General features: G+C 38.5%; 2 long non-coding RNA genes across 3 annotated transcripts in view; both read left to right on the top strand.

The window, feature by feature from the left end:
* The window catches only part of LOC142873760 (uncharacterized), a 54620-nt gene that overhangs the window by 11410 nt on the left and 17318 nt on the right, over positions 1 to 25892 (top strand). The gene's annotated exons all lie outside the window — the stretch shown is intronic.
* Positions 1406 to 24441, top strand: LOC142873696 (uncharacterized). Its single transcript, XR_012921652.1, has 3 exons — positions 1406 to 1968; positions 20715 to 21165; positions 22274 to 24441. It is a non-coding gene; the product is annotated as an uncharacterized LOC142873696 (long non-coding RNA).

The raw sequence follows: 25892 nt of genomic DNA, 5'->3' as shown, positions 1-25892 counted from the left end.
TCTCTACAACAGATCTATGAAAAAAATGTTCAACATTATTAGTCACTAGAGAAATGCAAATCAAAACATTAATGAGATATCGTTTCACCCCAGTTAAAATGGCTTTTATCAAAAAGACAGGTGATAACAAATGCTGGAGAGAAAGTGGAGAAAGGCGACCCCTCATACACTGTTGGAGGGAATGTAAATTAGTATAATCGCCATGGAGAACAGTATGGAGGTTCCTCAAAAAACTGAAAATAGAACTATCATATGACCCAGCAATCCCACCGTTGACTATATATCCAAAGGAGGGGAATTCGGTATATCAAAAAGATATCTGCACTCCCATGTTCATTACAGCACTATTCACAATAGCCGGCTGGGCGCGGTGGCTCACGCCTGTAATCCTAGCACTCTGGGGGGCCAAGGCGGGCGGATTGCTCGAGGTCAGGAGTTCAAAACCAGCCTGAGCAAGACCCCGTCTCTACTAAAAATAGAAAGAAATTAACTGGACAACTAAAAACATATATACGAAAAATTAGCTGGGCATGGTGGCACATGCCTGTAATCCCGGGTACTTGGGAGGCTGAGACAGGAGGATCGCCTGAGCCCAGGAGTTTGAGGTTGCTGTGAGCTAGGCTGACGCCACGGCACTCACTCTAGCCTGGGCAACAAAGTGAGACTCTGTCTCAAAAAAAACCCACAATAGCCAAGAATTAGAATCAACCTAAGTGTCCATCAGTGGATGAATGGATAAAGAAATGGTGGTGCAGATACACAATGGAATACTATATAGCCACACACAAAAGAATGAAACCCTGCTGTTTGCAACAACATAGGTGGAACTGGTGAACACTATGTGAAGTGAAATAAGCCAAGCACAGAAAGAAAAATTTTCCATGTTCTCACCCATATATGGGACCTAAATATTAAAAACACTTGATTTCATGGAGACAGAGAGTAGAATGACTGTTACCAGAGGGTGGGAAGGGTAGCAGGGAGGGGTGGATAAAGTGGGGATGTTTAATGGGTACAAAAATATAGTTAGATAGGTAGAACAAACAATATTTGATAGCACAACAAAGTGACTATAATCAACAATAAGTTAGGATATACTTTAAAATAGCCGAAAGAGTGGAATTGGAATGTTCCTAACACAAACAAATGATAAACCCCTGAGGTGATGGATACTCTAATTTCCTTGATTTGATTAATTTACACTGTATGCCTGTATCAAAACATCACATGCACCCTATAAAGATATTCAACCCTATGTACCTATAATAATTAAAAATTAAATTTTTTTTAAAAAGTGAGTGGCCCGTGGAACCTGGATTTAAATCCTTGATCTACCACTTATGAGTTGTGTGACCTTGAATACATTATTTAACCTCTCTGAACTTTACTTTCCTCAGTATAAAAAGGGAAAGAATCATAGTGGTTGTGATAATTGAATGAATCAAGGCACAAGAGCCCTTAGGTTCTTAGAATGGGGCGTAACATGTAAAAAGTATCTTATGAGGATTGGCAATTAGTTTTTGTAATTATGCTGCATAATATTAATACTTTTCTCTTGAATTATGGCTACAGGAGTGCAGGCTTGTGTTGTAGGTGACATGGAGATGGTGCCTTACCTATCTTGGTAATGCAGTCCCCTTTTTCTCCTCCCCTCCGTGTTGGGACCAGTGCTTAGCAATTCTGGACACTGAGCAAAGGCCTATTGGATCGATTTGGTTTTCCTGCTTAATGATTTTCCAAATGTTCCACATTTTCCAAGTTTCCCATTAATGACTCCATCAAGTACAGAATTAAAGCCTCCTAGACCTTAATTTGCTACTCTTTTTATTAGTTAATTTTTTTTGAGACACAGTCTCACTCTGTTACCCGGGCTAGAGTGCCATGGCATCAGCCTAGCTCACAGCAACCTCAAACTCCTGGGCTCAAGTGATCCTGCTGCCTCAGCCTCCCAAGTAGCTGGGACTACAGGTATGGGCCACCATGCCTGGCTAATTTTCTCTCTCTCTCTCTTTCAATCTCTCTCTCTCTCTCTCTCTCTCTCTCTCTATATATATATATATATATATATATATATATATATATATATTTTTTTTTTTTTTTTTTTTTTTTTGGCTGGCCAATTGATTTCTTTCTGTTTATGGTAGAGACCGGGTCTTGCTCTTGCTCAGGCTGGTTTCAAACTCCTGACCTTGAGCAATCCTCCTGCCTCGGCCTCCCAGAGTGCTAGGATTACAGGTGTGAGCCACCATGCCCAGTTGATTTGCTACTCTTGAGGATCCTAATTATTGATTTCCAGGCTGGCATTTTCCCCCTATATTCCTCATTTCTTTTTGAAATCTGAAAGTATTGAGGTAGTCACAATGCCCACGATTCAGGAATTAATTATTTCCTTATTATTCCTTGAGAACAGTGAGCATGGACTGACTTTTTATCTTGGCAATATGTAGTTGGTGCAAACTGGCTTAATGTCACAAGTAACCCTAATATGCGCCTTTCCCCACGCTTCCCATTTCCATTGACACTGGGAGCTTCAACTCCCCCTATTAGCTGCCACCGAAAGTAAGGGCTTTAGTCTTTTTTGCTTTTCTTGACATTTCTCCTCTCTAGCAAATATTGCCACACACAAAGGGCTAGTTTAACTCCAAGGTTTCCTTTCCTCAGTTGTGGTGAGACCCAGGAAATCCTGGGATTTCCTGATTTCAGGGCCGGTAGCTATTGTTTTTTGATTTCCACTCAGAGAATTTAACCTCAGCATTTCAATAGCACCAGACTATTGTTTTCAAAAGTATGGCAAGTAGAACTTTGTGACAAGCTTTCTAAAAATATGGACCATAGCTACCAGACTTTAGCATTCCATTCTCTTTTGGCAAAGTTGTGGATTCTTCATTTTTTAAACACATAAATTTCTTCTGCATTATTCTAAGATTCAAATATCATTCAGCATCTAATATTTGGAAATATGAACTTTGTAAATTGTTCTTTTCCTGATGGTCTTTTCCTTATTAGTAGAATATGGGGGATAAATATATGTATTTAGAAAATCTCTCTGAACTTGGCTAAGGTTAGAGACTTTTGTGTTACTAAATGTAAGTCTTTTAATGTGTCAGACTCTATTTCTGGAGGTATAAGTTGCCTTTAAGTAAGACAAAACTCAGCATAGTAAAGTTTTAATGTGTAAAGTTATGACCAAAAATTTAACCTTATTGAATACTTATTTTTACATTAAGATGACTTGACTTTAAACTGTATTACATTTTTTCCCCTGCTATCCCTTTCCTGAGAGTTTAAACTTTGTAAAGCCTGCTTCATTGTTATTTTTGTTGAGCCCTTTATTCCTAGTGCATATTACAAGTACTCAATAAATGTTTTTGGAATAATACATGATGAAAATTAATTAGAAAAACACTCTGCATATTTCAGACAACATCCAACTTACAAATGCATTATGTGTTAAATGGCATTTTGTAATTCATTATTGGAGATGCAGAATATATTTTTCCACATAAAGAGTAATATGAAAAGAACTTAAGTCTCTAGGTTTGCTCATAAAATGAGTTTATCCCATGTTGTAAATTCTACTGTTTTAGCTATTCCAGGAACAAACTTTTCTAGATTGGCTTGGGAATCAAATCATTATTTTAAAGCTTATTTATATGGAGAAAGCACTTCTTATACCAAGGTGACCTTTCCAAAGAATTCAGAAATAGATTTCCTTGTATATAGTCTCTTTCCTGGCTGAATGTTAGCCAAATGGTATCCAGAGATGAGGATTTGGCTGTGCAAGGGGGAAATATTGTGTTCTCCTGGTCTTTGGAAAGACTCTGCCCTAACTCCTGGCTCCATAAAAGTACTCTCCTCTGATTAAATCCCCCCACGAAATTATGAGGACTTCTAATTCCTTATGTAACCTTCTCCTTTTAGCCACACATCCTACATAGTTACCTCAGCCTCTGAGGAAAATAGTGAAGGGAAACTCTAGAACTAATTTTGAAGTTACTACAGATTCCTAGGGCTTTATCCAAAACTACTAGGGCTAGATGTGATTTGGAATTGAGAGATATTTTTGGGTGTTAGAAAGGTAATATGACACATATGTTACATATTACATAATGTCCCTGGCCTGTAATTCAACACAATAATATTTCTTTGGCTAAATGTATGACTATTCCTACTAAATCAGAACAATAAGCACTACTTATAGCCTCATGTCACTTCAGTTCAGGTTCTGCTAGCAAAATGATAAAAGTTGTTTGCTGTTCAAAGCCCTTCCTACCTCAGAATTGTGGGTAGGAGATTGTGGACCTCTAATACCAAAGAGATTATGTCTCAAAGAAGAAAATTATGAAGGTTATCCCAGTTCCTAGACTGGGTTCTTGAACTGCAGTGACTCTACTTAGAGACAGAGGGGGATTTGAGGAGGCTGGTGCAGCACCTGGAACAACGAATAAGTGTGTAATTCAAGATGGCATTTAGCATGGCATTTGCCTTCTAGCTCAGCCAACTCTTGGGCTCATTGGCCTTAAGCGTTATTAGTGGTTCTATTGCTTACAAAGCCACAATTTCTGTATTGGCTGAAAGAATTGTCACACTTGGAGAGAAAACTCTTCTACTTTCCCTCTTTCCACTTGGGGTGGGATGACAGGAAGGCATACTGATGGCCTGGAGTCCCAGTGGGCAGTCCCATGTGCTGGCAAAAGCCCCACATGTGGGGGGGGCAGGGCCACGAGGAGATCAGTTGCTTCTCCCCACAAAGCCAGGTCCCTTAGATAGGGGTCGCCACAGAGGATAAAAAAATTGATAGGAAATAGAGAGAATAAAAGAATACACAGAGACTAAAGTATAGTTTATGGTTTTATGTAAAAAGATCAGAATAATCAGCAGGGGTACTCAGGAGTCTGGACATATCTCCATGAATGTCCAGCAATATGGTTAGATTCACGTAAGTTTTTATAATCACAGATATCAATTACCAGTTGCCATCGTGACACATTTACATATCAGATAGTGTGGGTGCTATGGGTTAACAGATAGTAACAGGTAGTGGGCTAGGGTCAAAAGTCCTCTCAAAGGGCTTCTAGCAATTTCTAATCTACCTAGGTGAACAAACAGGTACAGAGTCTTTCAAGGACTAACTTCTAAGTTCTAACAGGTAGTTATCAATTAACAGAGGTATAACAAAAGAGGTATGGTGACTTTATATTTCTTTGATCTAGTTATTGTGGACTTAAAAGCAGACAGCCAGGAGAGAGCAGGAAGCCCATCTTTACAAAATAGGTTGTTTATAACCACCGGGCGCATCTCTTGGCAAAGGGCACTCATTGTCTCTGGCTCCCATCCTGTGGGCCACATATTTACCCTGTCTTGCCCTTCAAGAAACAGGGAGGCTTCACAGAGATATAACTGGCAAGCCTTCCTGGAAAACATCCCCATTGGAGCTTTGAGAGCCCTCCCAGTGTGATGCAGCCTTTGATAAGAGAACTAATGAGTTCACATATTTCTTCAGGGCAAAACCCTGCAAACTCCTGTTTCTGTCTTTAATATAGCCATATTGGGTGATGCAACAAAATATTGATCTTATGAGCTACATCTCATTAATTCCTCAATCATATTTCCCCAACACCCACAGATACATAAAAAGGAGATGCTATTGGAGGCACTGCAGGAGAGGGTTGATACCATATTCTGGAGGGGGAGGGGGATTGGAACCCAATTCAGCTGGGACCCCCTCTAGGCTTTTGATTTTCCTGCGGCTAGTTTATCAGTAATAAAATAGTGACTTTCAGCTAAATATGACCTATCAGTATGGTTTTTTTTTTTTTGAGACAGAGTCTCACTCTGTTGCCTGGGCTAGAGTGCCATGGCGTCAGCTTAGCTCACAGCAACCTCAAACTCCTGGGCTCAAGCGATCCTCCTGCCTCACCCTCCCAAGTAGCTGGGACTACAGGTGTGGACCACCATGCCTGGCTAATTTTTCTATATATTTTTAGTTGGCCAATTAATTTCTTTCTATTTTTAGTACAGATGGGTTCTCACTCTTACTCAGGCTGGTTTTGAACTCCTGACCTTGAGTTATCCTCCCTCCCTGGCTTCCCACAGTGCTAGGAGTACAGATGTGAACCACCACACCTGGCCTAATCAGTATGTTTTATTAGACTTGAAAAGCCTTACAGTGAACCAAGCATTTTCCAACTTATTATCGGCCCCATTGTCCCTTTTCTCTTCTGTGATTTACACATTTATGTCACTCACTGGAGTCATAGAGTTACCTCAATATTTAATTGTCTAAGCCTGATCAGCAGCAATGATATATTTACTATGCTGAGTAGATGTGGTCTACTCAAGACACAGTGGTTAGAAAGTTGTTAATAATGTAAGCCATCATTCTTCTATTTGGTAGAAAATTTTCTAAGTACTAGGTAAGCATATCTATATTCAGAAGTTTCCATAAAGCACTCCATATTGGAACAAGAGAAGTGGAGCAAGTGCATCCATAGAAAAGGTTTGAGAGCCCCCAAAGCCCCAACATCCCTAACCAGGATGGCTGGTTAGGTTTTTCTCTCCTGAAGCCAATCAGTAAAGACCAGAGGAGCTGACTACTACTTTAAATGTGAAGACAGCAACAAAAGACTTCAAAGAACAGAAAAAAGAACACAATAATTTCCCAATAACCAATCTCAAAGAAATTGAGAACTATCAACTGCTTGACAAAGAATTAAAAATAATTGTTTTAAGGAAGCTCAGTGAGCTATAGGACAACACAGATAGACAACTCAATGAACCAGGAAAACAATACATCAACAAAATCAGAAGTTTAATGAAGAGATAGAAATCATAAAAAAGAACCTAACAGAAATTCTGGAGCTGAATAACACAATAACTGAACTGAAAAATTCAATAGAGAACTTCAACAGCAGACTTGATCAAGCAGAAGAAAGAATCTGTGAACTCAAAGACAGATCATTTGATATTATCCAGTCAGAGGAGAAAAAAGAACAAAGAAAAAAGAATGAATAAACTCTATGAGGTTTATGGAACACCATCAAACCTGTATATGCATTATGAGAGTTTCAGAAAGAGAAGCAAGAGAAATGGGAAGAAAACTTATTTAAAGAAATATTGACTGAAAACTGCTCAAATCTTAGGAGGGATATGGACATCCAGATTCATGAAGCTCAAATGTTCCCAAACAGAATCAACCCAAAGAGGATTAAATGGAGAAACCGTACAATAAAAAGTCAATGGCAGACCAGGTGCAGTGGCTCATGCCTGTAATCCTAGCACTCTGAGAGGCCAAGAAGGGAGGATTGCTTGAGATCAGGAGTTCAAGGCCAGCCTGAGCAAGAGCAAGGCCCTGTCTCTACTAAAAATAGAAAGAAATTAGCCAGACAACTAAAAATACATAGAAAAAATTAGCTGGGCATGGTGGTGCATGCCTGTAGTCCCAGCTACTTGGGAGGCTGAGGCAGAAGGATTGCTTGAGCCCAGGAATTTGAGGTTGTTGTGAGCTAGGCTGATACCATGACATTCTAGCCCAGGCAACAGAGTAAGACTCTGTCTCAACACAACAACAACAATAAAAAGGATTATTAAGGATTATTGTAAATAATTACATGCCAACAAACTGGAAAACCTGGAAGAAAGGGATACATTCCTAGAAACATACAACCTACCAAAACTGAGTCAAGAAAAAATAGAAAACCTGAATAGACCACTAACAAATAAGGAGATTAAATCAGTATTCAAAAATTTCCCAACAAAGAAAATCCCAGGACCAGGTGGCTTCACAGGTGGATACTACCAAACATTCAAAGAATTAATAATAGTTATTTTTAAAGTCTTCCAAAAAGTAGAAGAAGGAACATTTCCAAACTCATTATACGAGGCCAGAATCGCCCTGATACAAAACCCCTCCAAAGACACTACAAGAAAAAGAACTACAGGCTGATATTCTTGGTGAACACAGATGCAAAAATCCTCAACAAAATATTAATATTAGCAAACTATAATAAATATAACAGCACAATAAAAGGATTATACATCATGACCAAGTGGTATTTATCCCTGAGATACAAGGCTGGTTCAACATAAACCAATAAATGTGATGTAACACTTCAACTAAATGGAAGAAAAAAACCCTACATGATCATCTCAATAGGCACAGAAAAAGCATTTTGACAAAGTTCAACATGCATTCATGATTAAAACTTTCAACAAAATAGGTATAGAAGGAACTTATCTCAATATGAAGGTCAATATGAAAACCCAACAGCTAACATCATGATCAATGGGGATAAACTAGAAACTTCCTCTCTAAGATCTGGTACAAGGCAAGGATGTCCACTCTTGCCACTTCTTTTCAACATAGTACTGGAAGTCTTAGCCAGAGCAATTAAACAAGAAAAAGAAATAAAAGGCACCCAAATCAGAAAGGAAGAAGTAAAATTATCCCAATTTGAAGGTAATATGATCATATATGTAGAAAACCTTAAAGACTTCACCAAAAAACTGTTAGAACTAATAAATTCAGTAAAGTTGCATGATACAAAATTAACATACATATATCGATTGCACTTCTACATACAAATGATGAACTATCTGAAAAGAAAATCAAGAAAACAGTCCCATTCACAATAGCAACAAAAAAGAATAAAATACTTAGGAATTAATTTAACCAAAGAGGTGAAAGACTTGTACACTAAAAGTTAGAAAACACTGATGAAGGAGATTGAAAATATGATAAATGGAAAGATACTCTGTATTTATGGAGTAGAAGAATTAATATTGTTATGATGTCCATATAACAAAAAGTGATCTACAGATTCAGCACTATCCTTATCAAAATCCCAATGGTATTCTTTACAGAATTAGAGAAAACAATCCTAAAATTCATATGGAGCCACAAAAGAATGTTAAAGCATTTCTGAGCAAGAAGAAGAAAGCCAGAGGCATCACACTGCCTGATTTCAAAATAATACAAAACTATAGCAATCAAAACAGTATGATATTGGTATAAAAACAGACATGTGGATCAATGGAACAGAATATAGAAGCCTATAATAAATCCATGCAGCTTTGGTCAACTGATCTTTGACAAATTGCCAAGAAAGGATGGTCTCTTCAATAGTTGGTGGAGGGAAAACTAGACATCCAGACGCAGAACAATGAAATTATATCCTTATGCTATATATAAACATTACCTCAAAATGGACTAAAGACTTAAATGTAAGACCTCAAAATTTAAAACTACTAGAAGAAAACAGGGAAAAAGCTTCTTTACATTTGTCTGGCCTTTGTTGAGGGAAGTTCCTTTTGTACCTATTTTGTTGAAAGTTTTAATAATGAATGGATGATTTTTTGTATTTAATTGTAAAGCACAGGCAACAAAAGAAAAAATAGATAAATGAGATTGCATCAAATTAAAAAGCTTCTACACAGTAAAGAAAACAATCAACAGTGTGAGGAGACAACCTAAGGATTGGGAAAAAATATATGCACCATATACCTGACAAGAGGTTAATATTTAAAATATATAAGGATCTCATGCAACTCAATAGCAACTCATTTCTCTAATGATTAGTGATGTTGAGCAACTTTTCATCTACTTGTTGGCTATTTGTATGCCTTCTTTGGAAAATATCTATTAATAAATGTGCAAAGGAATTTTAATAGATATTTTTCAAAAGAAGGCATACAAATAGCCAACAGGTAAATGAAAAGTTGCTCAACATCACTATCATTAGAGAAATGAAAATCAAAACCATGGTGAGATACTGCCTTACATGTGTTAGGATGGCTATTATAAAAAAGACAAAAAATAACAAGTGTTGACAAAGATGTGAAGAAAAAAGAACCTTTATACACTGTTGGTGTATTGCATACTTCAAATTTGCTAAGAGAGTGGACTTAAGAGTTCTTATCACACAAACAAAATCAAAGGTAACTGTGTGAGGTGATGGATATGTTAATTAGCTTGATTGTGATAATCATTTCACAGTGTATATCTATCTCAAACCATTTCTTCGTACACATTAAATATATACAATTTTATTTTTCAATTATACCTCAATAGGGCTGGAAAAAAACACACTTTCTTGTTCTGAAAACTCAGTGGCCGGCTCTCTCTTGCTGTTTTTGACTTTTCAGTCCCTGACATTTGTTCTGTTTCTCTTTGAAACTTCCAGCATTCTAACATCGATTAATACTTAGTTTACTAATAGATTTTTGGGGGAGATTAGTCTTAGCAATGAAAAGAAGCTTAATAAAAAGAAAGAAAATGAGTGTTTGTGAACGCAAGCTAATTTTCCATAGAGAAGTGTTTGTGAATTCTGTGTTGCCTGGAGCCATGCTGGGAGGCTCAGTGAGACTGAATTCTGGAATTCCCCCATGGCTTCTCTCCCCAGCCTCCTGTCAAGGCAGGCACACTCTAAGACGACTTTTGGCTACAAGAGGCTGTGATTCCAAACCAGACTGGGAGTTCAGTCTGACATCATAGTTAAATTCAGATTAAGGTAAAATGATCATATCTTGAAATATGGTGATTAGGAAAGTGATTAGAAAATGAACTTCACTGATTATAATTAATAGGCAAGAATAGATTGTACTTAACCAGTTTTGTGCATTAAAGAATTCAATTCTGAGACCAGATGCTAACCATATTCTCAAATCCTTTCTAGCATGTTTTTTGATCAGCCTCATGCTTCTTTCCTAATTACGAATCATTGTTATTCCATTTTTCTGAAGGAAGGGTATCTTTTAATCATAAAACATGTGTAACTCTAAGTTATAAGAACTGCAGCTGAAAGCAAAAGGGTGATTTTAAGTAGTTAACTTTAGAAAAATGGTTTTGAGTCTTCTTCATTAATGTACTTTGGAGACCTGCAGTTGATCCTAATAGTATCTGAAACATTCTCTGAGCTAGCTTCAGGCTGTTTCATAGCTAAGGGTTATTAATTTGGTTGGTTCACACTTAGTAAGAAAAAAACTGGGCCAGGCATGGTAGCTCATGCTTATAATCTCGGTGCTTTGAGAGGCTGAGGCGGGAGGCTTGCTTGAGGCCAGCTAGGAGTTTGAGACCAGCTTGAGCAACACAGTAAGACCTTGCCTCTACAAATAATAATAACAAAACACACACAAAATATCCCCAAAACTGAGTGCAGTGGTGAGCACCTGTAGTCCTAGCTACTTGGGAGGCTGAGGCAGGAGGATAGCTTGAGCCCAGGAGTTCAAGTACATCGACCTATGATTGTGTCACTGTACTCTAGCCTGGGTGACAGAATGAGACCCTGTCTCTATTAAATAAAAAAAATAAAAAGAAAAAGAAAAAGAAAAGAAAGAAGAAAAGGAAAAAACCATATTTGGGATACTCCAAATGTGGAAAAACCTATGGGTTTTATTTCATAGAATTACAGATTAGGAAACACTTCACAGTTCTTACCTGTATGTATATTTGAATCTCCTCTACACATCTGAAATCACCCCACCAGAATCTAAGTTGGTTGAGAGCAGGTACCATGACTATGTCCTTTACCTGTTGAGCCTCCAGAGTAAGCCTTCAATAAAGGAATGAGGAATACTGAATGAATCAATCAAAGACTTGAATACCTCTGGCTACAGGCAACTCATTACTACTCAAGGCAGCCCAGTCATCCTTGAGCAATTCTGGTTGCTCAGAGTTCTTTTTCCAGTAATGATTGGACTGCCTATCTCTTTCTACTTGTTTGTTCCACTTTTAGCCCTTCAGGCCATGTAGACCTGCTCTGTCACATGATAAACTGACTTGACCCTCATGCCCTACTCTCTCCACCTGACCTCTGATATTTGCCTCTACAGACTAATATCTCTAGTGTTTTAACAATTGACATAGATATGAGAGTCTCCTGAGGCTCTCAGATGTTCCCATAGAACATGCACCAGGTTGTCACCTTTACATGGTCCCCAGGGTAGTTCAGCGAAGGCCCAAGCTGCATGGGATTATTACTTTATGCATTCTAGGTCTGTTTATACTCTTTACTAACAAATTAACTTTTTCACATTTTGGAGGAAGCAATCATTTTTTCAGTTTTTCTAGAGGGAACTTCTGTTTTTAGTCTTGGCAAAACCCTGTCTCAGTGGAAGGCAATTTAAGTGGGAGATAGTTATTATTTTGGACACTGGTTTAGCCAGCTAATAGTTCATCTATTGTATCTTGTTGATTAATCTGGAAATTTAAGATAATCTGATTCTTTGTGAAGATTAAACATGGAAAGTTACATGGAAGGTCTCTTCTTAGATAATCTCTATGAGGAATGTTTTCTCCATGGCAGCCAAATTGATCACTGGGACCACCAAGTCCAGTAAAGTAAGGTTTCTCCATGTGCCTGCCGGATGGTTAAGGAAGAACTTTGAAGATTTTGGAATATGTAATGTATCAATACTGCTGCTAAAGAAGAATTTACTGTCTACTTTTTCAAAGGACTGAAGTTAAAATTTAGCAAAAAAAGTATTAGTACAACTTCTATGGAAATCAGTATGGAGATTTCTCAAAGAACTAAAAGTGGATCTACCACTCAATCCTGCAATCCCACTAATGGGTATCTACCCAAAGGAAGAAAAATCATTATATCAAAAAGACACCTGCACTTGTATGTTTATTGCAGCGCAATTCACAATCACAAGGATATGGAATCAACCAATGAGTGGATAAAGATAATGTGCTATATGTTAAATATCTACCATGGACAATTAAAAAGAATGAAATAATATCTTTTGCAGCAACTTGGATGAATCTGGAGGCCATTATCCTAAGTGAAGTAACTCGGGAATGGAAAAACAAATACTGCATGCTCTCACTTACAACTGGGAGGCACCCTATGGTTATGCATGGTCACACAGAGTGGTATAAAGGACACTGGAGACAAAAAAGGGGGGAGGGTGCTAGGAGGGTGAGGGATGAAAAATTACCTGTTGGGTGATGGGTACACTAAAAGCCTAGACTCTACCACTGTATGATTATACACATGTAACAAACTCTACTTGTGCCCCTTAAATTTACAGAAATAAACAATTTATTGATTTCCATGAACTTTGATATTTTCAGGACAATTTTTAAATCAAACTGTTAATTTGGAAGATGCAGAACTATATGCAAACATGTGGTTTTTATGAGAAATCATCTATTAGTGAGATAATGTCTTACATTTAGGAAACCAGAGAAATAAAAATGTAAAGGGGGCCGTTAAAAATCTTGGGTCCTGAGTCTTTAATGGGACTTGCTGGGCAGAAACGTCGCACACATGTTGCTACATTTTTGTGGCTGGGGCACGAGTGTGCTCTCTGTGACCCTTCAAGAGGGGAGAGAGCCTACAGAAGCCTGGACATGGATTCTTGCCGCCTCCACCTGTGTCTTTTCCCTCATGAATCAGCTTCCCGGACCGCTGTAATACATATTAGCCACGAGCACAGCCATATACTGAGTTCGTGGGTCCTTGTGCTGAATCTCTGAGTGGGGCGGTCTTGGCAAGTCCTGACACAACTCCTCTTCTTGCTGTGCTCATCCTCACACGTCCCCACTGTAACACTACACAATTTCAGTGAAAAGATAAAAGGGAAGTGTTTGTGAAAAGCTAAATGTCAAATAAATAAAAGACTGATGGAGAAGATCTAGTTTAATGAAAATGTGTCCATGTTTTTGAAAATCAGGAAGCCAATTTATTAGTCAGGGAGAAGTTATTTACACTTTGTACTAACAGAATATGAACTTTCAAAAAAGAAATGGCTTTTAAGAATCTCTCATTAGCTTTAAAAAAAGTTTTATTGAGAAATAATTTATATACTACAAAATCCAGCCTTTCAAAGGGTACAATTCAGTCATTTTAGTGTCGCTAAACAGAGCTGTGCAACTATCACCACTATCTAATTCTAGACCATGTTCATCACCCTCCCCCCAAAACCCTGTACCCGTTAGTAGTCAATTCCCTTTGTCCCTATACCCCAGCCCTGGGAACTAGTAATCTATTTTCCATCTCTGTACATTTGCCTATTGTTTGCGTAAATGGAACCATGTGGCCTTTTGTGACTAGCTTTTTAAATATATATTGTAGCATTTAACAGTACTTCATTCCTTTTTATGGCCAAGTTACATTCCATTCTATGGATAAACCACATTTTATTTATCCACCCAGTAGGTGACATTTGGATTGTTTCCACTTTTTGGCTATTACGAATAATACTGCCGTGAATATCTATTTACAAGCATTATTATTGGACAGGTCTTAGTCTGGCTTTATTGAGGTATAATTGAAAAATAACCATGTATAAGTTTTTGTGTGGACATATGCTTTCAATTAATTCTCTTGGGTACATACTTAGGAGTGAACCTCCTGGGTCACATGCCCAACAGTCTTCCAAAGTGCTTGCACCATTTTACATTCCCAACAATATATGAGGGTTCCAGTTTCTCTACATGTTCACAGACACTTGTTATTTTATCTTTTTATGTGTAGCTATTCTAGTGATGTGAAGTGATATCTCATTGTGATTTTAATTTTCATTTTCTTTTTTTTTTCTTTTTTTTTTTTTTTTTGAGACAGAGTCTCGCTTTCTTGCCCAGGCTAGAGTGAGTGCCGTGGCGTCAGCCTAGCTCACAGCAACCTCAGACTCCTGGGCTCAAGCAATCCTCCTGCCTCAGCCTCCCGAGTAGCTGGGACTACAGGCACGAGCCACCATGCCCGGCTGATTTTTTATATTATATATATTAGTTGGCCAATTAATTTCTTTCTATTTTTATGGTAGAGACGGGGTCTTGCTCAGGCTGGTTTTGAACTCCTGACCTTGAGCAATCCGCCCGCCTCGGCCTCCCAGAGTGCTAGGATTACAGGCGTGAGCCACCGCGCCCGGCCCAATTTTCATTTTCTTAATGACTAATGATGTTGAGTACCCTGTCACATCTTACCACCCATTTATGTAACTTCTTTGGTGAAAAAGTTATTCAAATTCTTTGCCCGTTATTAAATGTGTTGTCTTTTTATTATTGAATTGAAAGAATTCTTTCTATGTATTCTGGATACTAAACCTTTATGAGATATGTGATTTGCAAGTATTTTCTTCCATGCTGTGTATTGTCTTTCACTTTCTTGATAGTGTCTGTATTTTATTTTGATGAAATCCAATTTATTTATTATCTCTTTTGTCATTCATGCTTTTGGTGCCATATCTAACTCTTGTATCAGAATCAGCCCACTATGGTAGGTGGTCTATATCATGTAGCCCAATTCTGTTACTCCACAATGGAAGGAAGTTAAAGGTGGTAGAAGTTGCAGTATACTGAAGTGGAAAGAGTATTGGATTTAGAGTGTTATATTGAGTCCATCTCTTTTATTTGGGACTTAAGCACTTAATCTTTCCAAGCCTCAGTTTTCTACCTAGAAAATGTGATAATAATGGCTCCTATTTCATAAGGTTATTGTGAAGCTTGAATTAACTAATTTGTGACTAGGGTTTAGGAGGAGATATTTAATAAACTTTAGCTTATTGTCATTTTTATTAAGAGATTGTAGAACTAGGGCTAGACCTAGTCAAAAATGGGTTAACAAAATTAAAGTTATTACTCTGTGCCTAATTATGAATTTCTAAAAGGTTTTCAAAATTACTTAGCTTATGGTTAGATAGCCTTCTGGCACCATCAAAAAAACTGACAGGCACACAGCAAAATGATTTTCTTTCTTTTGATTTCAGAAATAAACAATGCTATTGCTCTTTGGGGGTCTAAAGAAAGCTCCCAAAAACTGTGGGGTCAGCATAACCAAACATTTCATAATGATGTATGCTTATTATTTATGATTAATTAATGACCATTTATATAACTACATGGAAAATAACAAACACAACTCCTCCCCATCTCTTAGATATAAGACTTTACGAAAGGGCACGTGGTGTTGCAGTTAAACATTTACCATGCTTTACAGCATCACCTCAGGACTTTCACGTGCATGTCCTGATCACTTGGTGTTCATAGGTACAGAAGCAGGTTAGGACCACAATAAAACACACTTGGTTTTATTATTATGAACCCAGTCACTGGTGAAAGTTCAAAGTCAGATCATCTCAGGTCAGCCTTCTCCTTCATGGCAGGTAGAGCAATAAATGAAGAGGCACCTTCCAATAGAGATATGCTTATTAATACATAATGGAAAAAGACCTTTCTACAATTTTTATTTAAATAACTCAACCTAAATAAAATTTTCCACTTTATTCATCATCAAGAGTAAAACCTTTTGTCAGTAATGGGCATAATTATATTTCCCAATGTGGACAGTTTAGAATCTATCAAAACACTATTTGAAAAAACACATGATCATCAGGCTGTGAAACATTTACTTTAAGTTAAGCCACACAGCTTTCTACTTTAATTATTTCTGTATCCACTTGCAATTCCCCCAAACTCATTTCAGGAATCTTACTACGGAGAGAATACTAAACAATACTATAGGAAGATATAAAAATGAATAATATAGTTTATTCCACTAAAAATTGGCAATTTAGCAGGTGATCTAAAAGCAAGATGTCATTACTAATGGGAGAATGACAGTGGGATAGAAGTTTTCAATCCTTACCCAGGTGGATGAAGCAATTTATGAGATGACAGTCTGAGTTAGAAATCTGCCAAAGGTATTTTCAGTAATACTTATATAGTGCTTATATATGCTAGTTTTCTAAGCACGTCACAAATGCAGTGATTTAATCCTTACAGCTTTTCACTCCTTTGACAGGAGGCAAACTAAAGGGCAGATGTGCTGAGCAACTTAGATGAGATTGGGACCCAGACAGCACTTGGTTCTCTTAACTATTTTATGCCACTTCTCAATTCAAACAGGAATTATTGTCAGTAGAGTAACTTTTGGATTTCTGGAAACTCTAGTTCTTCAAAACCCCTAAAATATAGAATACAGTAGTATGGATAAGCAATATTTATTGGGTTTTTTCTCTTTTAAGAAGAAAAATAAAGATCTTATCACCTTTATCTATGGTTTAGTCTAAAATAAAATTCTACATTAAAATGTTATATAATCTGTTATGCTGACTTATATGGTTTATATAATAATCATATGAATGTTCCAAAAAAAGTTATGTCTGTGTAGGGAATAAATTTTATTTCCATATTTTCTAGGAACCAATCATTTTGGAAACATCCTTTTATAGCATAATAATAACTTCTTATATAGGTTTGTTAAACTACCTATTAGTAAATAATATCCCATTTACTGGTATAAAATCCTGATTATAATGTTTAGAAAATTAGTCTTTGTTAAAAAATGCATCTTTAACAACAGCAACTGGGGCAGATTCAGTTTTGTAAGGCCTGAAGCTTATACCATATGGGGGACTTCTTTAAGAAAAACATAGAAAATTAGGTATAAACAATGAGTATTGAATTAGAATAGCCTCATTCAAGTGATAGAAGTTTCAGCTTCATTAGGTTTATGGTAAATCTACCACTTCAGACAGTGACTAAATAAAATCTGTAAAAACATCATTTGAATGTAGTAATCCCTGAAAATAATTCTTCAGTTTTTTTCTCCCAGAAGGAACTTGTAATTAAAAATTTTTTTATATATATAAAAATATCATCTCATTTAACTTTTTTCCCTTTTGTTTTTCTTTCTCCATTGTCTGGAAAAATCCTGTTCACAGTGGATATCTCTTCATTGGGGAGATGAGGAAAAAGAGAGTGAGAGATATGCTCAGCAAACAGAAGCCTGCCGGAGCCAGGTCTGGGCTCTTTCCACATACGCTCTTAGCATATAAATTTAGAGAACTAATATTTTGAGTATGCAGATGAAGAACTCTCTTCTCAAGTTTTTATTATTTTACCAGGGAAGAAACTAAGGTCAGAGACATTTAAAACCAAGCCAAAGCACAAACTCTCAAATTCCTGAGTATAGAACATTGTTTAACCTTTTAAACCAGTAGCAATGTTGGAAAAACGTTTCATTTTGATGTGAGACAGAACTTGACCATTTGAACTTGTCTTTTTTTTTTTTTGAGATAATTTATTTTGTTTTCTTCAGAGGAGGTATATTTTTGAATAACCCATTTAGCTCAGTATTGGTGTTTTTTCCCTTCCTGTCTTATTTCCATGTTTCTGTAAGTTCATCATATTATAATATGAACTTCAGCCATGCAAAAGAACTGAAATAGCTTCACAGCTGTTTGACTTCACGTCTGGCTCTTAAAGTCCTTATGGTTTCTACATGTATTCAAATATATAAAAGTAAATAATTTCTTTTTTAGCTTCGTGTACCTTTTCTTCCCCCTGTGTTTGACTCTCACTATGTTATAAGAGAATGTGTGGTGATAATAAAACAAATGGAAAAAAACCCCTTAGAATTTGACATAGGGTTGTGTGGATAATGACTTCCAACTGTGTTTCTATAGTAACAATTCACTTACCTTGTAGCTATAATAGCGATTCTTCAGTGCCTCCTACTTGCCAGCCATCATAATTATCCATACTTAATCTTCAAAATAGTCTAACAAGGCAGGTGTTATTAGTCCCATCTTACAAATGAGAGAACCGGAGCTTAGAAAGATTAAGTAGTAGCTAGGCTAAGGTGACGTAGTCAGCGGCAGAGTTGTGACTCAAATACAGATCTGAGTGACTCCAAGGCTAGCACCTGTCACCAGACATAGCCTTTCAGACTAGAAATATTCACTAGCTTTTGTGGTGGCCAGCCTCCGAGATGGTCCCCATAATTCCCCGCCCCCCTTGGTATTCTCAGCCTTGGATTTTCCCTGTCCACACTGAATACACAGGCTGACCTCTGTACCCAAAAGATACTGCAGAAATGATGGTGTGTGACTTCTGAGACTGGGTCATAAAAGACACTGTGGCTTTCACGTTACTGTCTCATGAGTTGCTTGCTCTGGGGGAAGCCAGCTGCCATGTTGGGAGGACACTCAAGCCGCCCTCTATTCAAAGGGGAGGAACTGCAGCCCTCCTGCAGACAGCCAGCACTAACCCCCCAGGCCTGTGAGTGAGACACCTAGAAACACGTCCTCTAGCCCAGCCAAGCCTTTGGAGGACTGCAGCCTTAGCTGGTGTTTGACTTCAACCTCGTGAGAGTCCCTAAGCCAGAAAGAACTACCTAGCTAATCTGCTCCCAAATTCAGAATCTACAGATACTGCGTGAGACAATAAATGCTTATTGTTTAAGAGGCTAAGATTTGGCATTATGTGCTGCGAAGCAATTGACAGCTCATACAGCTTTTTGTTAGTCATTCTTACTCAGTTTGGAACGTGCTTCCTTGGTGATTCATGCTCATGCCAGTGACTGACTTGGAATTTGGATTTGCCGTTGAATGCTGGGTAGCATGGAATCACGCAAGGGTCAGTGGGCAGAGCTTGGGTAGAGACCAAGCTGCACAGCTACACATGAGAAACGGATGTCTTTCCCCAAAGTACAGCATGTTGCAGGAGTCACTGCTAACTTAGCTTCTACATCTACTGGGTACAACCTCTGAAAAGAAAACAAATAGTATGATTTTATTTCTGGAGTGTGTTTTGTTTTGTTTATAGCTTGGGACTTTGTTTATAGCTTTGGAGTTTCATATTTACTCTTTGAGGAAGGTATGGCTGGTCTACCTCATTTCCTCTGAGCCCCCCTCCCTCTCTCTGCCCCAGAGATCCTGCATCCTTTCAGCATCTAGAAATGTTTTCTCTCCTCCACAGAGAGTAGCAGAGGCTGTTTCTTCAATGAGGGGTTCTGCTTTTTCCTCTTCCTCTCTTCCAGTCACACCCTTTGCCTAACGTTCAGATCTCATCTCCTGCTTCATTTCTTCCGGGACTGCCTTGCGCCCCCTCCTCCATCTGCCTTCTGCTCGGTACCCCCAAATGCAAGACACTCAGAACCCACTTTAACGGCTGTCTTCCTCTGACGGCAGGCAACGTGAGAACTCTGGCCACACTGTGTTTTTCACCTCTGGCTCTCTAGTGCCTTATTACACAATAAATACTTGCTGATTAAATATTATTTGAGGGAACTATCATTCCAGGCAGAGGGAAAACAAGAGTAGATGCATGAAGATATTAATATGAGAGTGTGTGGCATGTGTGATGGATTATTTATTAAATAAAACAAAATAAATATAAGTAAAATTTAATAAATTTTTAAATTTAATAAATAAACATTGATGTTTTCTTAAAGTAAATGCTTATCTCTTTCATATGTAGTTTAATTCAGTTTTCTTTTTTTTTTTTTTTTTTTGAGACAGAGTCTCACTTTGTTGCCCAGGCTAGAGTGAGTGCCGTGGCGTCAGCCTAGCTCACAGCAACCTCAAACTCCTGGCTCAAGCGATCCTCCTGCCTCAGCCTCCCAGGTAGCTGGGACTACAGGCATGCACCACCATGCCCGGCTAATTTTTTTCTATGTATATTAGTTGGCCAATTAATTTCTTTTCTATTTATAGTAGAGACGAGGTCTCGCTCTTGCTCAGGCTGGTTTCAAACTCCTGACCTTGAGCAATCCGCCCGTCTTGGCCTCCCAGAGTGCTAGGATTACAGGCGTGAGCCACCACGCCCAGCCTTAATTCAGTTTTAAATTTGTTTTAAAACTTAAATTAATTCAATGTGAAATTAAGCTAGAATTAAATTTACATTTAAATTTATGGAGATAGAAATTTCAGACAATATTGCTCCTTGTAGCCTTTTTGCTGTGTAAGTTTTCCTTCTCTTTTCCCAGTTGCAAGGATAAAATATTTGGGACCGCAGAGTCAAATGCCAGTTCAGATCTCACGCTGAATCCCCGGGGAGCACTGACAAGGTCCTGGATGATGAGTCAGAAGGTCTGAGGTGTCACTGACTTTGCCACTAGCTGTTCTCCCTGCGTCATCGTCATCGTCGTGCGAGTTAATGAGCTGTGTTGCCCTCCGCGTTCTGCTGAGCGTCAGCCCTCCTGGGGTGGAGTCAGCAGCACCCCAGGCAAGGCTCAGCCCTCCTTGTCGACTCAGGGGAACTCTTCATGCATCCATCACCCACCCGACATTTGTTCACCGACGTAACATTTACCGTGGTCTACTTTGTGCCAAGAACTGTGCTGAGTGATTGGTTGGAAACAAAGGGCAGCACAGTGAGGAAGAAAGGCAGACACAACAGCAAGTCGAGCTTACTGTGTGATGAATGCTGTACTGGAGGTAACCAAGGCGTAACGTGGGAGACTGGTGCGGGGTAGGCTTTCAGGAGGTAGTGATACCTGGTCCAGTTTTGAAGGACAGCTCAGAATTTACTCTGCCAGGGTGCTGGAGGCAAAGAAGACGGTGCCAAGGCCCTGAGTGAGTGTATGTGCGTGGAGCGTGCACTTCCTGGTGCGGAGGGAAAGGCGAGAGATGGGACTTGGGAGGCTGACCAGGATCCAGAGTTCTCCTTAGAGGCCAAATAACGACTCTGGGAGGGCAATGAGTACACCTGTACCACTTCCCGCTTCCTGCTTCCCGGTTTATTTCCCCTCCCCGCTGGAGCATGTTTGGAGTGAGGCCTGTTCATGGCACATTATTTTGCCCCTATGGGGCTATTGGAAAGACTGAAATAAAAACTTTGGCAGTTTTTAGTTTTTTATATTAGGGAATGTTTATTTTATTTCTCTAAGCATTTGAAACGTGCAGTTTATTTCAAGATCTAAGTGTTGCAACATGAGGATGAACAGGAAACATGTTCTGGGAAATTATAGCTTGTAGAGTTAGGGAAATAATTTAATTTTCAAAGTTCGTGTGCATTGTTTGACTTCTGTATTAGCTTGCGTCTGTGTCAGTCACCAACAGAAATTTTAGCCCCTGGAAGTAGAAGCTGGGTCTTCAGCCATTTGTTTACTTTACAAAATCTCTTCTCAAATTAGAGTTTCGTTTATGTGCTAGGTGTCAGGGATAGAAAGAAAAGAATGTATTTATAGCGTCTAGGAGGAGGTCTAGGTGGTAAGTAAATATGCCATTATTCCTCTGGGCATCTCTCTCATTGTCCACAGCTAGCATGAGAACTTTTGCTGTGTGCCAAGCACTTTATATATGACCTCATTTAATACAATCCCCTGATTATTCCCATTTTTCAGTTGAAGAAAGTAAGGCACAGAGCGAATGCAGTTAGTAAGTGGCAAAACCCCCTGTGCACAGGAGTCCTCCCTATACGGAGTATCCTCTCATGAAGGTTATAGAAAACATTCTATAACTGTTCAGTAAAGTTATCCATTATCCTGGTTCTTTTACCACTCCTCAAAGGCACATAGAGCAAATAACTGTTGTCTTTTTACAGACAAGTTTAACTGAATCCCTTGGAATCATATCATGAGTCAGTGTAGAATCGAGAATCCCAGGTAAGTCTCTGTAACGTTCTCTTTCAAATAGTACCAGGCCTATTTCTGAAACCACTGTCCCCTCTGAGGCTTTAAAAATCACCTGGGTGAGATAAAGAAACGGAATTAAATGACCCTTGAAAATGGAGTTGATTTTTAGAAATAGCCCAAATAATTTGAAGGCAAGCCAGGTGAATAAATTGGTCCAGGAAGTTGGATAATGCCATTTTGGTCATGTATCTGGTTATGCACTTACTGTCTGAACTAATTTTGCTGGCTTAATTTTGCTATACAGTGACAACAGAAAACTTTTCTTTTTCTGTTACTTGCTTTCTTCATCTGATCAATATAGAGAATAACTTAGTGAAAGGCCACCAAGATTTATAAGGTCATGCCTGTAAAAAGTTCCCACGAGTAAGCCACTGTGCAAATAGAAAAGGTGATTATTATTATGCTGGGCTATATATAAGTACTCATTCATCACTTATGTGATTCTTGGCAGGATGTCCCAATTTGCCCTTATGTAGCTCCAGGCTAGATCTTCTACACAGTTACACAAGAAGGCAACTCCTAGAACCTTCAATTCAATGACACTTGCCTGGTTTTGTTTTTGTTAAACACAAAGGCTAAATGAATAATAAACAAATAAAGATGAAGGCATATAAATAAATATGATTGATATTTTTATCTGTCAAAAATAAAAAGCTTTTAACAAAAGTGGGGACTTTAAGTTGAATTCATCCAAAATAGATTTCCATGAAGTCTTAAAATTTTATTTAAAAAGTGACTCAAGAACAGAAACATAGACCAATTGATCAGAAGAGAGAACCCAGATATAAAACCATCCTCATACAGTCATCTGATCTTTGACAAAGCAGACAAAAACATACTCTGGGGAAAAGAATCCCTATTCAATAAATGGTGCTGGGAAAACTGGTAGCCACATGTGGAAGACTGAAACAGGATCTGTACCTCTCATCCCCTCACAAAAATCAACTCACGGTAGGTAACAGACTTAAACCTAAGGCATGAAACTATAAGAATTCTAGAAGAAAATGTTAGAAAACTCTTATAGATATTGGCCTAGGCAAAGAATTTATGAAGTGGACCCCCAAAAGCAATCACAGCAACAACAAAACTAAATAAATCGGACATGATCAAATTAAAAAGCTTCTGCAGAGCTGAGGAAACAATCATTAGAGCAAATAGACCACCTACAGAATGGGAGAAAATATTTTCATGCTATATATCCAATAAAGGGCTGATAACTGGAATCTATTAAGAACTCAAGCAAATCATCAAGAAAAAAATCAACCCCATTAAAAAGTTTGCAAAAGACATGAACGGAAACTCTTCAAAAGAAGACAGACTAATTGCCAAGAAACATATGAAAAAATGTTCAACATCTCTAATCATCAGGGAAATGCAAATCAAAACCACAATGAGACATCACTTAACTCCAGTGAGAATGGCTTTTATCAAAAAGTCCCAAAACAACAAATGTTGGCTTGGATGTGGAGAGTTAGGAACACTCCTACACTGCTGGTGGGACTACAAACTATTAATAGTACAACCTCCATGGAAAGTAGTATGGAGATACCTCAAAGAACTAAAAGTTCTTCCTAGACCTACCATTTGATCCGGCAATCCCCCTACTGGGTATTTACCCAAAGGAAAAAAAGACATTCTATAAAAGGACACCTGCACTCAAATGTTTATAGCAGCACAATTCACAATTGCAAAGATGTGGAAACAACCCAGGTGCCCATCAGTCCATGAGTGGATTAATAAAATGTGGTATATGTATACCATGGAGTACTACTCAGCCATAAAAACAATGGTGAACTAGTACCTCTTGTACTAACCTGGATGGAACTGGAGACCATTCTTCTAAGTGAAGTATCACAAGAATGGAAAAACAAACACCACAGGTACTCACCATTAAATTGGATCTAATCGATCAACACTTATGTACACATAGGGAAATAACATTCATCAGAAAGTAAGCAGTAACATGGATGGAATGGAGGCCATTATCCTAAATGAAACAATTCAGACATAGGCAGACAAATACAGCATGTTCTCACTGACAAGTGGGAGATAAATAATGTGTACACATGGAAGCAGAGTGAGGAATGATGGACAATGGAGACCTGGAGGGGTTGGGGGTGGGAGGAGGTGGATGATGGGAGGTGCTCGGTGGGTACTGTGTGGGCTGCTGCAGTGACGGGAGCACTGAAGGCCCTGATTTCACCACTATGCAATATATTAATATCAGTGTAGCAAAATTGCACTTGTACCCTATGAGTATATACAAGTAAAAAATAAAGGAAAACAATAAAAATATATTTACAATAGCAAAAGTGTAAGGCGCCAATAAATCTAACAATGTGTAATATTTTTGTGTAGAATATTCTAAAATTTTATTAAAAGATATTAAAGACCTAAATAAATGGAGAAACATACCATGTTTATAAATAGATATATTTAACTCTACAAAGAGGTCAAATTTCCTCAAATCGAGCAATAGATTCAATGCAATTTCAGTTAAAAAAAGTTTTTACTCAATGATCTGATTCTAAAATTTAAATGAAAGAAAAACCGTCCAGAGTAGCCAAACACCTCTAACTACGTAAGGAGTCTTGTCATACCAAAATTTTTATTGTAAAGCAGAAGTAATGAAGACGGTGACATATGACAAAGCTGGCACTGCAGTTTTGTGAGGAAAGGACAGACTATTCAATACATAATATGGGACAATTTATTATCTAGCTAAAAAATTAGAGTGATGCTCTGATTCACACCAAGAATAGAAATAAATTCTAAACACATAAGGAACCCTAGTTTGAAATGAAAACATACTTTTAGAAGAAAATAGATAAGAACATTCATATGACGTCAGGATAGGGGAGGCTTTCAAGTCACAGAAAGCACAAATCATTAAGAAAATAATAAATGATAACTTAAAAGAAGAACTTGGACATAATAGAGTGTGTAAACTGATAAGCCATATGCTGGAATAAAACATTTGCAACTCCTGTAACTAACAAAAGATCAGTGTCCGGAGTACTTTATACAAACTATCTCTAAAGAAGAAAAAGATAGTGCTCTCCCTCCCCCAGAGGGCTATAAATCCATAAGCAGGCATTTTACAGAAGAAACAAGAATGACCAATAAGCGTGTTGGGAAGATGCCCCTCCTGTTAGCTTAATGCACATAAAACCACACGAGATGCCATTTCACCTTGCAGACTGGAAGCGTTTAAAGCCAGACAACTCCAGTGCTGTCCAGGCAGCAGAGCAACCGCTAGCGGAAGCGTGACTGGCTCAGAACCAGGGAAGGGACTCGGGCTTATCGTCTATACTGGGCGATCCCTCCCCGGCAGCACCTTGCAAACGCTCCCGCACCAGCGCCCTGGCAGGGGCAGCGGGGCCTCGGCCTGAGCGCCGGCTCGCCCGCCCCGGTTGTGGCCCCGGGCCAGGTGGTGGCCCCGCCCCGTGGTGGCCCCGGGCCCGGTGGTGGCCCCGCGCCTGGTGGTGGCCCCGGGCCCGGTGGTGGCCCCGCCCCGTGGTGGCCCCG

The sequence above is a fragment of the Microcebus murinus genome, chromosome 11, assembly GCF_040939455.1.
Source record: "Microcebus murinus isolate Inina chromosome 11, M.murinus_Inina_mat1.0, whole genome shotgun sequence".
NCBI classification, from domain to species: Eukaryota; Metazoa; Chordata; class Mammalia; order Primates; family Cheirogaleidae; genus Microcebus; species Microcebus murinus.
This window is presented reverse-complemented; position numbering and strand designations above follow the sequence as displayed.